The sequence below is a fragment of the Cavia porcellus genome, unplaced genomic scaffold (genome assembly GCF_034190915.1).
Source record: "Cavia porcellus strain 051 isolate PalLab524CR breed Dunkin Hartley unplaced genomic scaffold, mCavPor4.1 scaffold_15, whole genome shotgun sequence".
Lineage (NCBI taxonomy): Eukaryota > Metazoa > Chordata > Mammalia > Rodentia > Caviidae > Cavia > Cavia porcellus.
The window spans coordinates 61,204,391-61,219,123 of record NW_026947498.1 but is presented as its reverse complement, the minus strand read 5'-3'; the positions used below and the strand labels follow the sequence as shown (position 1 = coordinate 61,219,123).

The 14,733-nt window shown below is 36.5% G+C and overlaps 1 protein-coding gene across 14 annotated transcripts in view; it reads left to right on the top strand.

Moving 5' to 3' along the window:
* The first annotated feature begins 6,703 nt into the window (after positions 1-6,703).
* The window catches only part of Zbtb20 (zinc finger and BTB domain containing 20), an 838,748-nt gene continuing 830,718 nt past the window's right edge, over positions 6,704-14,733 (top strand). For 12 of the 14 annotated variants that reach the window (XM_063225304.1, XM_063225278.1, XM_063225281.1 and 9 more), the window contains exon 1: positions 6,704-6,814. The gene's annotated coding sequence lies outside the window, so the exon portion shown is untranslated. The remainder of the gene's footprint in view (positions 6,815-14,733) is intronic. The other 2 variants (XM_063225297.1, XM_063225293.1) reach the window with 1 other exon arrangement.

Here is a 14,733-nt window from a genome sequence, read left to right as displayed (position 1 = left end):
CATGGCTCTTTAACATTTTGCTCATTCTGGAAATATTTTAAATTCTTTCATTATTGTTATATCAGCAACAGTGATCTATGAGCACTAATCTTTGATGTTACTATTGTAATTGTTTTGGGGCACCCTCAAGATACCCATACATGATGGTGAATTTAATAAATGTACGTGTCCTGACTGCTCCTCCAACCAATCATTGTTCATCCACTTCTTTTCATCTTTTCGGTCCTCATTTCCTGAGACACAATGGCAATGAAATATCCATACAAGTGCTTCTAATTGTTCAGGTGAAAGGAAGAGTCATACATTATCTCTCTTTAAATCGAAAGGTAGAAATAATTAAGTTTAGAATGGAAGGCACGTCAAAAGCCCCAGTAAGCTGACAGCTAGACCTTTTGTTCCAGTTAGCCAACTGTTACACGCAAAGCAAAAATTTTGAAGGAAATTAAATGGGCCACTCTAGTAAGCGTAAACAATAAGAAAGTAAAACAGCCTAATTGCTGATATGGGGAGAAGCTACAAAATTCTCTTAGGGCAAAGTCTAACCTAAGTTTCAGACAAGAAGAATAATTCTATCAGGAAAGAGAGGTAAGGAATATTTAAAAGGTAAGTTTAAAGCTGGCAGATACTGGCTTATGAGGTTTTAAGAAAAGAAGTGGTATCCATAACATAAAAGTGCAAGGTAATCAGCAATTGCAATGTAAAAGCTTCAGTACACTTTCCAAAAGATCTGGCAAAGAGAACTGAGGAAGGTGGCTACTCTAAAGAACAAATTTTCAGTGTAAACAAAGAGCCTTACATTATAAGATGTCATCTAGGACTTTCATAGTTAGAAGTGAATGCCTGGTTTCAAACGGTAAGGATATAGGCCTTTTTTTGGTATGGGCTAATGCAACCGGTGACTTTAAATTGTAGCCAGTACTCATTTACTTCTGAAAACGTACAGATGTTAAGAATTATATTAATTCTATTCTGCCCATGTTGTGTAAGTGGAATAACAAAGACTAGGTGAGAGAACATCTGTTTACAACATGGCTTATTAAATAGTTTAAGCTCACTATTGAGGACTGTCTATGAGAAAAAAAAGATTCCTTTAAAAATATTATTGCTCATTGACATTGGACCTGAGTATCAAAGAGCGCTGATGGACAAATACAATGAGATTAATGTTTGCCATGCCAGCTAGCACAACGTTTATTCTGCTGTCTATGGGTCAATGAGTCATTTTGACTTTCACGTCCTTAAAAAAGTGTTTCTTAAGACTACTGATTCAGCTGATGGATCTCGGCAAAGTAAATTAAAAATCTTTTGGATAGGAATCACCAGTTGAAATGTCATTTAGAATATTTGTAGGCATTGGAGGTAGCTCAGTGGCAAAGCACTCGCCTAACGCGCATGAAGCCTTTGGTTTGATACCTAACTATGGAAGATAGGCAAAAAGAAAAAGAGGTGGGAGAGCAAGAAGAGGGAGAAGAGGAGGAGGAGGAGGAAAAGGAGGAGGAAGAAGAGGAAGAGAAAGAAAGAAAAGAACATTTGTAATTCACTTAAGGGTGTCAAAATACTAACTTCAATAGGCATTTGCAAGTTGATTTCAATCCCCATGGATAGATTTGAGAGGTTCCAGACTTCAGTACAGAAAGTAACTGCAGATGAGGTCAAAACAAGAGAACTAGATATGGGGCCTCAAACCGTGACTAAATTGCTGCAATAGCATGATAAACCTTTAACAGATAAACAGAATTGCAGTTCAAATGACCTTAATATAAAATCAGTGACTCATTTAGTATGAACAATAGGTATAGTCACTCTTAAGCAAAATTGGATCTAGGAATTTAAGAAGGGTCCTGAGGCTTTCATAATGCTAGATATTTATTATTTTTATTTTTCCTGTGCTCCTTTTGGGTACTGTTCCTCCCAAATCCAGTTATGGAATTCAAATAGAACTACTGATTATGGTGCTTATCTCCTATTTGCAGATAAAGCACATAACTTAGTGCATGAAGCACCTGAAATTGATTTTTTTTTTTTTTTGGATACTGTGTAGAGATCCATTTTCTTTTTCTTTTTCTTTTCCTAATATCATTTATTTAATATCCTTCTCCACACTGTAACAATATAAAATTGGCATTTTTACCTGAGCTTGTTTTTGGGTTCTCCTCTGTTCCTGTGTTCTAGGCCTCCTAATCAGTTTATCAAATTATTGATATGTTTTTCTTTTCCCTTCTCTTTAGTCACCTTTCTCTAGTATCACTTTCTTTGGTCAAGCCTGTTACATTTGCATCATGAGTGAAATTTTGGGAGAAACTACTTATGATTCTAGTATGAGTTTCCCATTTAAATCAAAGGTTGGTACAGAAAGGAAATCCGGAAGGGAGAGTCTATGTATACGAGGGATCAGGAAAACATAAGCATATGCATATCCAGTGAAATATTGTAAAGGACTTTATACTTCTACCATATTATGAAATTGATGGTTCAAGACAATTCAGTACAAAATTTCCAGGGGTGGAGTAATTTGCCTCTTACTTGGCTTACATATGGATTTACAAAAACCTTAAATTACCTTGTGAATCATTGAATTTTTTGCAAATTGTCCTGACCAATTTTGATGTCTAATTCAATTTCATTTCACCACAAAAGGAATTTTTTATTTTAACAGTCTCTCATTATTACTTTCTGAAATTACCAGTGACCTTATGTACAGAAAAGTAGTAAATGGTTAAAAATATCTAGTGATGTATACTGCACTCATGGTTGGGTGACGAAGGGTAGTAAGTTCCCTAATGACAATTTCAAAACTCATATCTTCCATTAAAGTTTCTGTAACTTCTATGTACTTCCTGATATCCCATAGTTGTTTATTTACCTTATCAAAATTCACCTAGGCTAGTTGGAATGTGTTTGCATTTAGTGTCTATTAGAGTTGGAACTCCTTGAGAGTAGGATCTGATTTAACATTTGAATTCAGTAGAGAGGTTAAGTCTGGTGTGTTTCAAGTATTCTCAACTCTGTAGGAGCTAGGCATTCTATATTATGTTGTATATTCTATACATGTACACAACACAGTGATTTATTTATTTCTCTGACTCAAGACACAGAACTGTGGTGAAAAAAAATTTTCTTTTTAGTTTCTAAGTACCTATTGATTTTTTTTCTTGTCTATTTGTTTTTCTCTTATCTGTTTCATAATGTACACTCATCCTGAGAAATGGGTTTTACCTGTTATGTACTTCACTCTATAGCCATTCTGTATGGTGTACAAAGTACAAGACATGATGCCTGCCTTAAGATTCATTTTTTAAAAAATCAAATATTGGTTGGGTCCCTAATGTATCAGCACAGTGGCCAGGCTGGACACAAGAGATGTCTGTACCCTCTCCTCATGGTGTCCTATGAGAGATGGCAGGGAATAAAGGCATTAAGAACACACATGAAAGGAAAATGATTGCATATTATGGTAAGTGGTAGGAAGGAAAAGAAGGCAAACTACATTTTTATAATAGTAATTTCAGGGCATACAAATATGTGATAATTGCCAAGTTACAGAGAAATAGCTGTGTGCAAAGAAGCAGCAGCAGAAATTAATTCCTGGCTAAGGTTAACAAGGGAAAGCCATCATAACAATGCTCTTGAGTTCAGTCTACAAGAACAGCAGCTTTTAACAGAGGGTACAGAGAATAAACAACTTATTTGATCAAAAAAGGAATAGGCAAAGGTTTCCTGAGTCATTAGTAGTTTATTTCACTGGAGTACAGAAAAAATATACCTATTGATTTTAACTGTCCAGTGTATATATCCTTAGTATGAAGAATAATGAAAGAATGGGTAATAGTAGAGTGGACAGGGGCAGGCAGACTTAAGCTTGAAAACAAGCTACATCACTTGGTGCAGTGATTCTGCATAAAGCAACTCAAAGTGTAATGTTCTCTTTTATCACCAGGGAAGAACATGTTCACTGTTAGTTTGGCCTGTTTTGAAGCCCTAGAAACTTCACTATAGAATCTGTAGTCTGTAGGTTACAGCATTAATAGTTCTTTATAAAATCTTCTCTGAACAATCACTTTTGCTTTTTTCATTATCACTCCATGATTTCTTATCACATGATTCTTATTTATCCTCGTGCCTACTGTTTGCCGATCAAGTAAAGGTTTTTTTTTTTCCCTTCGATTATAATAATGAAAATCTTGATACATCTTTTGGGGTGCACTTGGAAAGGGAGGAGCAACAAACATATATAGATTGGCAATGTAAATATTAAGATTTAAACATTCCTTAGAGAAATATTTTAACATTAGGAAAACTGGATATATATAAAGATTGACTGAAAAAATAGTCACATTGCCATGAAGCACCCTTAAGATACTCACCCTTTAGTCTGATATACCCCATTTTTAGCCACTTTTGTTTTTAGCAATCCCCGAAGTCCTTTTTTGAGTCCTTAGGAAGTGTGATAAAAAAATGTAGTGAATACTGCTCCCAAGTACCATCCAATAGAAAGGCAGGCTCATAAAAACTTTCCTTTGTCCTCGTCCACTTTATTTACCTGATCCAGCACTATGGTGGAAGGTCTGGACTTTCCTCAAAGTCAAAATGACCATGTAAGGTAAAGGTTTTGAATTAATTCAGGTCCTTGAAGCAGCCGCAAAAACTCAACTACATGTAGTACCACTGTCTTAAATAAGAGCAGTAACATCCAGTAGTAACACCTTATTACTATTATTTGGATTACAATATTTTATATTGCTTTTCCAATGCCTTATAATCCTTATAACTCATGTCAATATACTGTAAAAAACCTTTAAAATGTTTAGAAAATATAAAACTTAAGTATTTTGCTGTTTGGGAAATTTGTAAGTATTTGAACATTAAATTTTACTGAATTTTCTCATGTGATGTTAATTGTTCTGTAGCACATTTACTGTTACTAAGATTTATGTGTAAATTAAAAAATGTTGGATATTACACACAACAGTAATTTGCACACTTCATTGGTCTGTAAATTTGATCCCTGATACTATAATTTTCTGGATTTGGAGAACATACATATACCTCAAAACAGGGCTGAAAGTATTAATGAAATCAATGCTTTGTACCATTTTATCACCAGGCTTAGTTATTTTCTTAAGTTCAAAACCTCTGCCTACTCAAAATCAGCTATTTTGGATGTAAAGCAGTCTGCATGCACATACCCAAGAATTCTAGGTTAAAATCATTCCACTGGCCACTATACATCAAATCTATTAATGATGCTATTTTCAAATTGCAAATACAAGGATTCTTTATGTGAATAATATTTTTGAAAACTCTTTAAGGACAAATCACTATTAAATTCCCTAAAAAGCACTATTTCGACAGAAAGTATTTTTCTTTGTGTAGAAGGCAATTATTATTATTATTATTATTTCATTCTAGTCCTTTTAAGGAATTTTTAGGATGGCCTTGAGCCTCATCCCCCCCACCCCACCCCCAATGCCTGAGTACTGAACCAATATTATAAGAATTGGCTCTGGAGAGTTCTATGATGAGTGACAAATGGATGAGGGTGAAGGTTTTATTGAAGCATCTGAACAGCATTTAATTTTCTGAGTTGCTTTATCTGTTCCTTTTAGCTCCCAGGATATTTAATCTTGAGGACTCCGGTTGGATCGCTGGTCCTTCAGGCATTTAGTAGACACATAATCAGCTTTCCCCTGTAGGATAATAAATACTCCTTATATTAAGGGCTGCTTACTACAAAGTGTTTTGCATAGTATTTTTCTAGACCTTCTAAGCGAACAAATTCTCCCTGTGAGCCTGGCATTGCCCAGGCGGCCTCCGACAAGCCGCCAGGCATCTTCAAGAATCGAGCCAGACGCGTAGCCTCGCTCATTGCCACCGCTGCCGCCGCGTCTCTTCCAGAGCCCAGACTCGGGCTCCCAGCCCGCGCCTCAGCCGCCAGCAACAGCGACTCCCCCTCTCCCCTCCGCCGCTCCCCCCGCGCGTCTCGCCGAGCCAGACAGCGGGTAACCGCCGCCTCCGCTGGGGCACCCAGGTTCCATAGGCCTAGCACTCTCCAGACACCTGCCTCTCCACTGGCCGCCGCCGCCGCCCCTCATCCCGCAGCCCCCTCGGCAATTGGCCCCCAGCTGCCGCCCGTCATCCTCCGGCCCCTCGAGTCCCGCCTTCCTCCCCGGGTCATTTAAGTTTATCACAAATAAATAAATAAAGAGGAAATAGAAATGCGTAGAAAGTAAAAGCAGCCGGGAGGGGGCAGAGGCGTGGAGAAACGAGGGGAGGAGCGGAGGAGTAAACAACCGAACTTGATCGTATGTATCTCAACCAATAAGAGGTCACTCCAATCCGGTCTGATGGGATCTCTCGACCAATAGTTTCCCAGTTCTCTAGTCACTGAACAAGGAGATTAGACTGACTCTTCAGAGTGGGCGAAATTGCGGCAGAGGAGGGAAAGTTGGAGAGCGGTCGACCAATCGCCTGATAGTAATACTGAGAGCGAAGTTTTGGCGCTCCAATGGATGTCTGAGATAGCGGATTGGGTCTCTCCTAGCCCAATCGCAGATAGTAGAGATGAGGGAAGGCGTATTTGGGGCGGGGACAGAGCGGGGAGGAGGAAGACTGCATTTTGTTTATGGGCGGCAACCTCACGAGGGGGGTCCCATTCTTATTGGTTCACTGAAGCGAAGAGTGGCAGGAGAGCAACCCAATAGTGGGGAAAGCTAGAGGTGCGCGGCGTGAGGTACCCAATGTGGGCCTTCTGCCGAAGAAGTAGGGGCGGGGGAAGTTTAGGAGTTGAGGAAAGAAGATTAAAGAGCGTGAGGAGGTAAAGCCAAAAACTCTAATTTGTTGTGGGGCGGGAGGAGAGGGAGTGTGTGCGTGCCAAGGAGACCTGGCGTCTGCGAGGCGCTCGGAGTGAGGGGCGGTGGAACTGGAAGGAGCGGAGCGGGGTGGAGTCGGGGCGAGTTGCGGAGCGGCGAGCCCGCGGGCCGTCGCCAGCCCCGCGCCCCGCCCCGCGCGCGACCCTCCCCCTGATGCCCCTCCTCGCGCCCGCGCGGGACTGAGCTGCCGGGCCTCCCCGGCGGGTGGGAGTGTGGCCGGAGGGAGGGTCTGGCAGCTGGGACTGCCTCCTTCTCTTTCGTCCTGGTGCCCCTGGCTGCGACTTAAAGAAGAGGAACCCAGGGGTCTAGCCAGGCTTCAGCAGCTTTTGGCGGCGCCGCTCGCCCTTCCCCGCGCGCCGTGGCTTTCGGGGTCTTTGGAGGTCTTCGGAGACCTCAGGAGAGGGCGTCCGGACTCGGAACCGCCAGACCGCTCTCCTGCGCGGGCCGCCCCGCCCCCGCGGCTTAGAGTCTGTGACTGGGGAGGAGGGGGCGTGGGGAGGCAAGACCCATCTTCCCATCTTTGAAGCTCTCTGGAAACGTTAAAAAATGTCAGGGCTTTTTGATATCTTTGACAAACGGTTGGGAGGTGTTTGAAAGTTTAAATGCGATCCTTGCAGGCTGTGTGGCTTTAAGGTTCCCCGGCCCTCGAAGCTGATACCCTTTTTAAGGATGCTGAAGAGGCAGGAGGCAGGAATTTTCTAAAAGTTGTATTGGTAAACACACTTGCACAAGCATATGCTAGGCACACACATAAACTATAAACATTAGCGAAAAACACAATATGGCGTACAGCTACAGTACTTAGTGTGGTAATCGGCTGATCTCTAAACTCCGAACCGAGTTCGAATGAGGTCACTAGCAGGATGCCAGCTCTCTAGTAAAAATTTGAGTGAAACAGGAAGTAATTGAGACTGTGGTGGGTGAATTACTGTGCTCAGGATCAGCAGTGGCAGAAGCTAAACTGAACATGTTGCCTTTGTAGATAGATTGAAATTGTGTTCGCTACTTTTTACCTTTAAAAAAAAACCAAAAAATTGTTATAGTTTTCCCACTCTATGGCCGTATTTAGCTTTCAGAAAATTATCAGAGCGTACTCATTCCCACGATGTTTTCAAATGAACTGTATTTTGAAGTTTGTGTATAACTTGTTGCTATTGAAAGTTTTAAAATGTGTAATTACCATTTCGTAAATAAATTCTGTAGCACAACAGTCACCATTAACTTAAAATTATAAATGTTTTATTTTCATTTTTGTTCCTATTCCTAATAATGTCAAAGACCCTTTGGTTTTCCAGGAATAGTTAAGTTACACGCTTTAACTCTATCTACCTGGGTGTAAGTTTTACCTATAGAAATTAGCTGCATTTTTAAAAATAAAAGTAGGTATAGCTGTGTTTCTAGGGAAAAAAATTACATTGGTTTTCAAAATGAATCACAGTCTATGTACAGATAGTACATAGTGTTGCCCTTGTACTGTCTGTTGAATCTTCTCCCAATAAAGGTTTTGCAGTTGTCCTTGAAGAATTGCTGGTGTTGTTTACAGTTATGTGCCTAAGGTGGTTGTTACGACTGTGGTTGTTAATTTCCATTTAACTCATCTTGAAGGGTTTAGGCTTGAAAATGCATGGTACTAAAGTAAACTGGTAAGGAAAGTTAGCAGCTCAGTGATATGGACAGTTGGGTATTTTTGGTTTGTGATTCTCAGATCTTATAGACTAAATATGAAATATGAAGATATGTTGACAAAATTTCGAAGTCTACCAGGCCCCAAACTAGTACATCTTTTACATTCTGGAATTTTAATTTCAGCAGACCAAACAAAGAAATTTAAGCCTAAAAGTTTTCAAATTTTATTCATTTCTAGGAAAAAGTCATTAGATTTAATGCATCTAGGTTAGTGTTTTAACATTACTATACTAAAAAGGTGCGGATATAGATCCATGTGTACATTGGCTACTGAAAGACAATATGCTATTAAATGGAATAATTCAGGAGGGAGAAGCTTTGTGTGAGGTTTATTATGGGGGATTTTTTAGAACTACTTTATTAAATGTGATGCTAGTTTCTTAGGTAGTAAGGCCAGAAAGCTTTTGAGACTTGTAAATATTCCTGCTCTTCTTTATGTCTTTAATAAGAATTTTACTACTTGGCTTAGAAAGAAAATCTAAAGACAAAGTCATTGTAAATGAATTATTTTGTCTCAGTAGTGAAGACTTTAGAAGACTTAGACAAATAGGATTTCCTAGAAAAAAGGCTAGAGTGAATAATTAGGTCATTTTTGAAGAGGAATTAAAAACTACAACTAGATTCCTTTAAAGGATTTATAATTTATAAATTAATTTCAGACTATTCCAATCAGTAAGGAGAGAATCAGTGGTAAGGAGAGACTTACTTTTTAAAAAAAAATTTGGAATATAGACACTGAACCTAATGGACTCTTTTATTCTCTGAAATAGTCATATTTTTTGAAATAAATTGTTCATGACACTGTTCTAGACATTTAGTGTATTAACAGTGGACAAGAGAAAATTGCCAGCCTTTGTGGAACTTATTTGCATTGTAATGTCGCTGATAGTTTTTTTTTTTTTTTTTTTTTACTCCTTATTGCTGGAAAATATCTTTGAGTGAAACTTTAAAACCTGTCTGCTTTTGAAAGAAGTTATTGAAAGTTTGAGGGAAAGGAATATGTTTACCAGTTGCCAATGATAAGGCATGAAGACCTTAATTTTTATTTGTACTTTTTGTTACTGCCATACAGTCTTCGTATTTTTGAGTAAGTTTGACAGAGAGAGGTTATATATTTTTCAAAAATGTAATCCTGTCTTTGAAAGAAAGAAAATGTTGTTTACATTAAAAAAAAATCTCTTGAATTTTACTCTAACATTCTTGTGTATCATGGTCTTGTTTGCAAAGAGTGGTGAAACTAATGCTAGAATAGTTGTTCATTTTTCATTAAAATTTGTTTTAGTAGTATATTTGAAAAATCCAGTATCTCAGCCTTTTTCTGTTGTGGTTTTATGAAGAGAAAATGCAAGTTGTAATTAATTTATAGGTGACATTAAAGAGATAGAAAAAGGCCTACAAAAATGCTTTGTTATTTAAACCTTTTTAAAAAAACTCCAAAAGATTTGATTGGCACTTCTCTGATTTAATACATCATTTGTAATGCAAGAAGAACATTACAAAAGGTTTTAGCGTTACTTTAATCACTTAGTCTGTAGGTGGAAAAATTCTAGGTTCTAACAGAGGGAAACTTGCTGCTTGGTTTACTGAATATATATGATTTAGCTCTGACTTTGTGGCTCCAAGAAGTAGGTTTCATACCTTTGTAAAATCTGAATTGTACTTCTCAAATAGCAATTCTGGTTTGCATTATTATCCTCTGTCATTGTGAGTCTTATTTTGCTAGCCAAGTAAAAATTTGGTTCTTAAATAGAATAGCTTTTTTAAAATATGTATTTTTTCCTTCCCCAGTACTCTTTTATCTTTTGTTATTGTGGGTTAGTACCTCTATACCTGCATTAGATTGCTATGTGAATACATTGCATAATCAACCTCTTCAGAAAAGGTACATCTTACTACATGTAAGAGTACTTTGCAATTGCTTTTGGCTGTTGTATACAGAATTGTCACTATGTTAAAGTTATGAATAGGAAGATTTAGGAGGAAAGAGGGTTTACTACTGTCTTACTTTTTTCTCTTGTTAAGACACAATACTTGATGCCTAAAGTAAAGGAAGGGAAGGTTTATTTGTTAAAGGTTGGAGGTTTCAGTCCATACTTAGTTGGCTCAAAGGTAAAATGGCATAGCTGAGGGGCAGCCATTCATGGCTTGCCACAAAGCAAACCTGAACAGCAAAAGTGAAAGGCAGGCCTTTTTCCTGTCCTTATACCTTGTATTGACTCCACCCCTGGACAAGTATAGCACTTACATCACCAATCTCAGAGCTAGATAACAACCAATCACAAAGGCTAGATTCAGCTGCCTCATTGATTGCCTGAGGCTTGAGGGGTCATGTGACACAAACCATAACAACAACTAATGAATATATTGTTTAGTTGAGGTTTTTAAATAGCAAAATGATTAACAGAGTCAAAAAATAGTTAATAGAGTATTAAAAACACTAACCTTTTCTATTTCTAGTAAGGATTATTGATTAGTGTGCTTATGTGTGTGTGAGCATATATTTATATAGGAGCAAATCTGAATAAAAACATGACTGGAAAAAATAATTCCAATCTGCCCTATGGTCCTTGACTAGGAATGTATTCAGAGACCTAGATACTTTCAATGTTCTTTTCAGTTACTAGAACTTTTCTGTGAATAACATAGAAGAAAAAGATAATTATATCTTTGTAAATTTTGTAATACATTGGACTAAAATGTTATTTTGGAAGTTTTTTAAAAGCTTGCTGACTAGGCAGTCCATAAAATAGGTGAAATCTGAAATAAGAAGTTCATAGAACCTGAATCCATATAAGTGATAATTTAAAAAAATAGGCATTCATAGTTCAAAAGAAATCTTGACACCTGTCAAGTTTTTATAGTAAGAAAAAAGGATGACTAATTCTATTAATATTCATATTTGTCAGGTAAGTCTAAGCATGTGAATGGAGCATTTTAAGTCAAAATTTGGGGTGTTATTGGCTAGGCACAGTCATTTCTTTGCCAGAGATATGAGGCTGTGTGAGAGCTAACCATCTGTCAAGTGATAAGAGACAAAGAAAGGTTTTAATATACTAGTCTAAAATGTCCACAGACTTGTTTTGAATTGTATTATCATTTTGTTTTGGTCTTCATACTGTGTTGAATGTGCACTGGGTCAGTCACCCCACTTCGTTTTATGAACAAATGATTTAAGGTCTAGTTAAGGTTATTACCACAGTTGATGGGATCTACAGACAAGATAAAATATGTTTTGATTTTACTTTCATGTAATGATCAAAAACTCACAAGTATGCTAGCCACCCACTAACAATTACACAAATGGTTTCAGGCATGCATATTTTCACCTACCCATTCTCAATTTTGAGTGTCTTAATTCTTTTGCTTTATAGATTCAAGCCTTATACTTCAAACCCATTCCTGAGCTGTTTTAGGGGGAAAAAAAAGTAGCAACAGGAATCCAGATTGACTGTTTTAGGTACAATATGGTGTGATGTGAAATTGAAACAGCAGATTGGTGAGAAACTTTAGTTTCAAACAAATATAAACTAGTTTGTTTAGTGAAGTCATACACAAAACAGTAGTCTCTGTTGACAGGGCAACATTTTTTGGTTGTTGTTATTGTTGTTGTTTTGCTTAATGTTAAGGTCACTTTGGCTCTTCAAGCCAATGGTCTTATTACCGTTATTACAGGAAGGACTCAAATAAGAAAAAGACCTAATATAGTCGATTTTAAATATATACTTAGATATGGCAGACCAAGAAATTATTTATAACAGTGCTAATTATATCAATAAAAATAGCAACGTTAAAACTGAGCGTCAAAACCATTCTTGACATTATGAGGTAAACAGAGCTATAGTCAAACAAAGCAGCCAGTCTGTCTTTACTGTCAGCTCATGAATATGCACAACAGGAAAAATATACACAAGGTTTAGAGAATTGAGTATACTGATTGAATCTCTTTTCAGTTACTTTTGACTTTTTTAGAGGTATTTTTACTGATTCAACACAATTTAAAGAAACTGGGTTTTTAGTTTTGAAATTCTTGATATTATCTTTACTGTCATTTGTGTGTTTCTTTCTAGAGATTCACATTTGTAATTGAATGTCTTATTAATTATTAGAAATTTGTTTTATGTGTATCTTCACTTTCGGAATACAGATTACCACTGCAAAAAGAAACTAGAAGTAAAACTATCACAGTTTAAAAACCAAAAGCTACTATCACATCATATATATTTTCCCTCTTCTCCTCATTGATTCTAAAGTTTCCTTTAGACTTAAAAATATACCCTTTCCCATTTTTCCATGGTTTTAAGTGACAGTGTAGTTTCTCTTAATCTTTGTAATTTCTGTCAGTTTTTACAATATTAAGGCATTTTAAACTTGTTTTCCTATGTAAGTAAGTAAAAGTCATTAAATCCAAAATTTTTAAATTGGGGCAGTGTCTACTTTTTTACATTTAATTTAATTATTTTACTTTGTGGCACGTTGTCAGAAATCTTGGATGTAGAATTTAGTGGAGGTAGAATTTAGTGGAGGTTTTAGGCCTAATGCTGCACTAACTAGTATGATGTTCGGCATATTATAATTTGTGTAGATATCTAGCATAGCTTCTTTATCCCTTCATATGTTTATTAACACTTGAATTGTGTTTTTTGGTTTTGTTTTCTAGTGTCAGATAGTGTTACTTTCCTGATATTTAGGTTATCAAGGAATAGTATATGTAAAATATTTTATTTTTTAGTCCTCTCTGTCTCATTTCAGTGTAACTTGGTTTTTGACATAGCGTAGTGATATAACTGTGAACACATAATATTATTTGGAATTCTTTGTAATTGGTAAGTATAGTAAATTTATTAGTTTGCATAAATTTGTTACCAACTCAGAAAATTGATTCTTTGCATTACATCCAGCATAAAGTTGTACAGGTAGGAAAGGCGGTAGTAACAGGATGAGTTTTAACTCATAATTGTTTTCTAATTCTGTAATAATACAGATAGATAAAAAAGCTACATTTCTTTAAAGATAAAAGATGAATTTGCTTTTTTAACCTTTCTTCCTTAAGCAGAAAATAGATATTCTGAGTAACCAGGAACTGTCTCCATACAAATCTTACAAAATTTGTAGCTTTTAACTACAGCTTTAAATGTTTGATCCTTCCTATCCAGGGTTAGAATTACATAGAACTGATACACAGTAGGCAGTGAAATCTGATGTTTTATTTTGATATGGGATAGTAGAAAAAATATATAGATAAACAATTGAATGCAACTTTTGTAGACATACTTACTACATGTATATTTGTAACTTCAAATTTTTCATTTAAAGTTTGTTTCTAGGGGCCAGGGATTTAGCTCAGTGGCATAAGTGCCATACTAGCAAATGTGAGGTCATGAGTTCGATCCTCAGTACCAAAAACAAACAAACAAAAAACAAACCCCAATTTGTTTCTTTTAATTGATTCATGTTCCTTTACTAGAAGAATGATTACGAGATACTCAAAGCTGTCAAACACTACCTGTTTACAAGTGGAAACAAAAATCTGCAGAAATGTATACAATTCTCCTCCTTTTCTATATTAACATATTACCAAGTGATCAGAGAACATACAATAAGTTCATCGACATATTAGGCATGCTAACTTTTTACCAAATGTCTAGTTGCTAAAGTTGAAGCAACTGTTGAAGTTGCTAAAAAATTTTGATTATCCATTGGATGTGAAAAGTGGTTGAATGTTTCACTGCCTGCAAATAATAGTAAAGATACTTTAATTGTGCTTAGGGAAAACTGATTCTTTAGTGTTTATTGAAACCCAGGAAATATATTGAGGAATTACTGTAGACTTTTCTAAAATTATTTCTACCAAAAAGACTAGTAGAATTTTTAATGGGAAATTAAACGTATTTTATCCTTGTACTAAATAATAATAATCAGAACCAGACATTAGTTATATTTTTTTGTCTTAGTTTCATAATCCTGTGAGACTGGTACTTTTATTATCTTAAAGATAAGCACAGGCACAGAAAGAATAGTAAATACCTTGTTCAAAGTTACACAGTTACTATGTAATAGATGAGATTCAAATATAAGTGCAGCTGTAGAGAACATAAAGGTGTTAATCACCACCTAGTCAGACCTTTTTTCTGGGCCCATTTTTACTCAGTGCTTGCCCAGATTAGTGTTGGTAATTTTA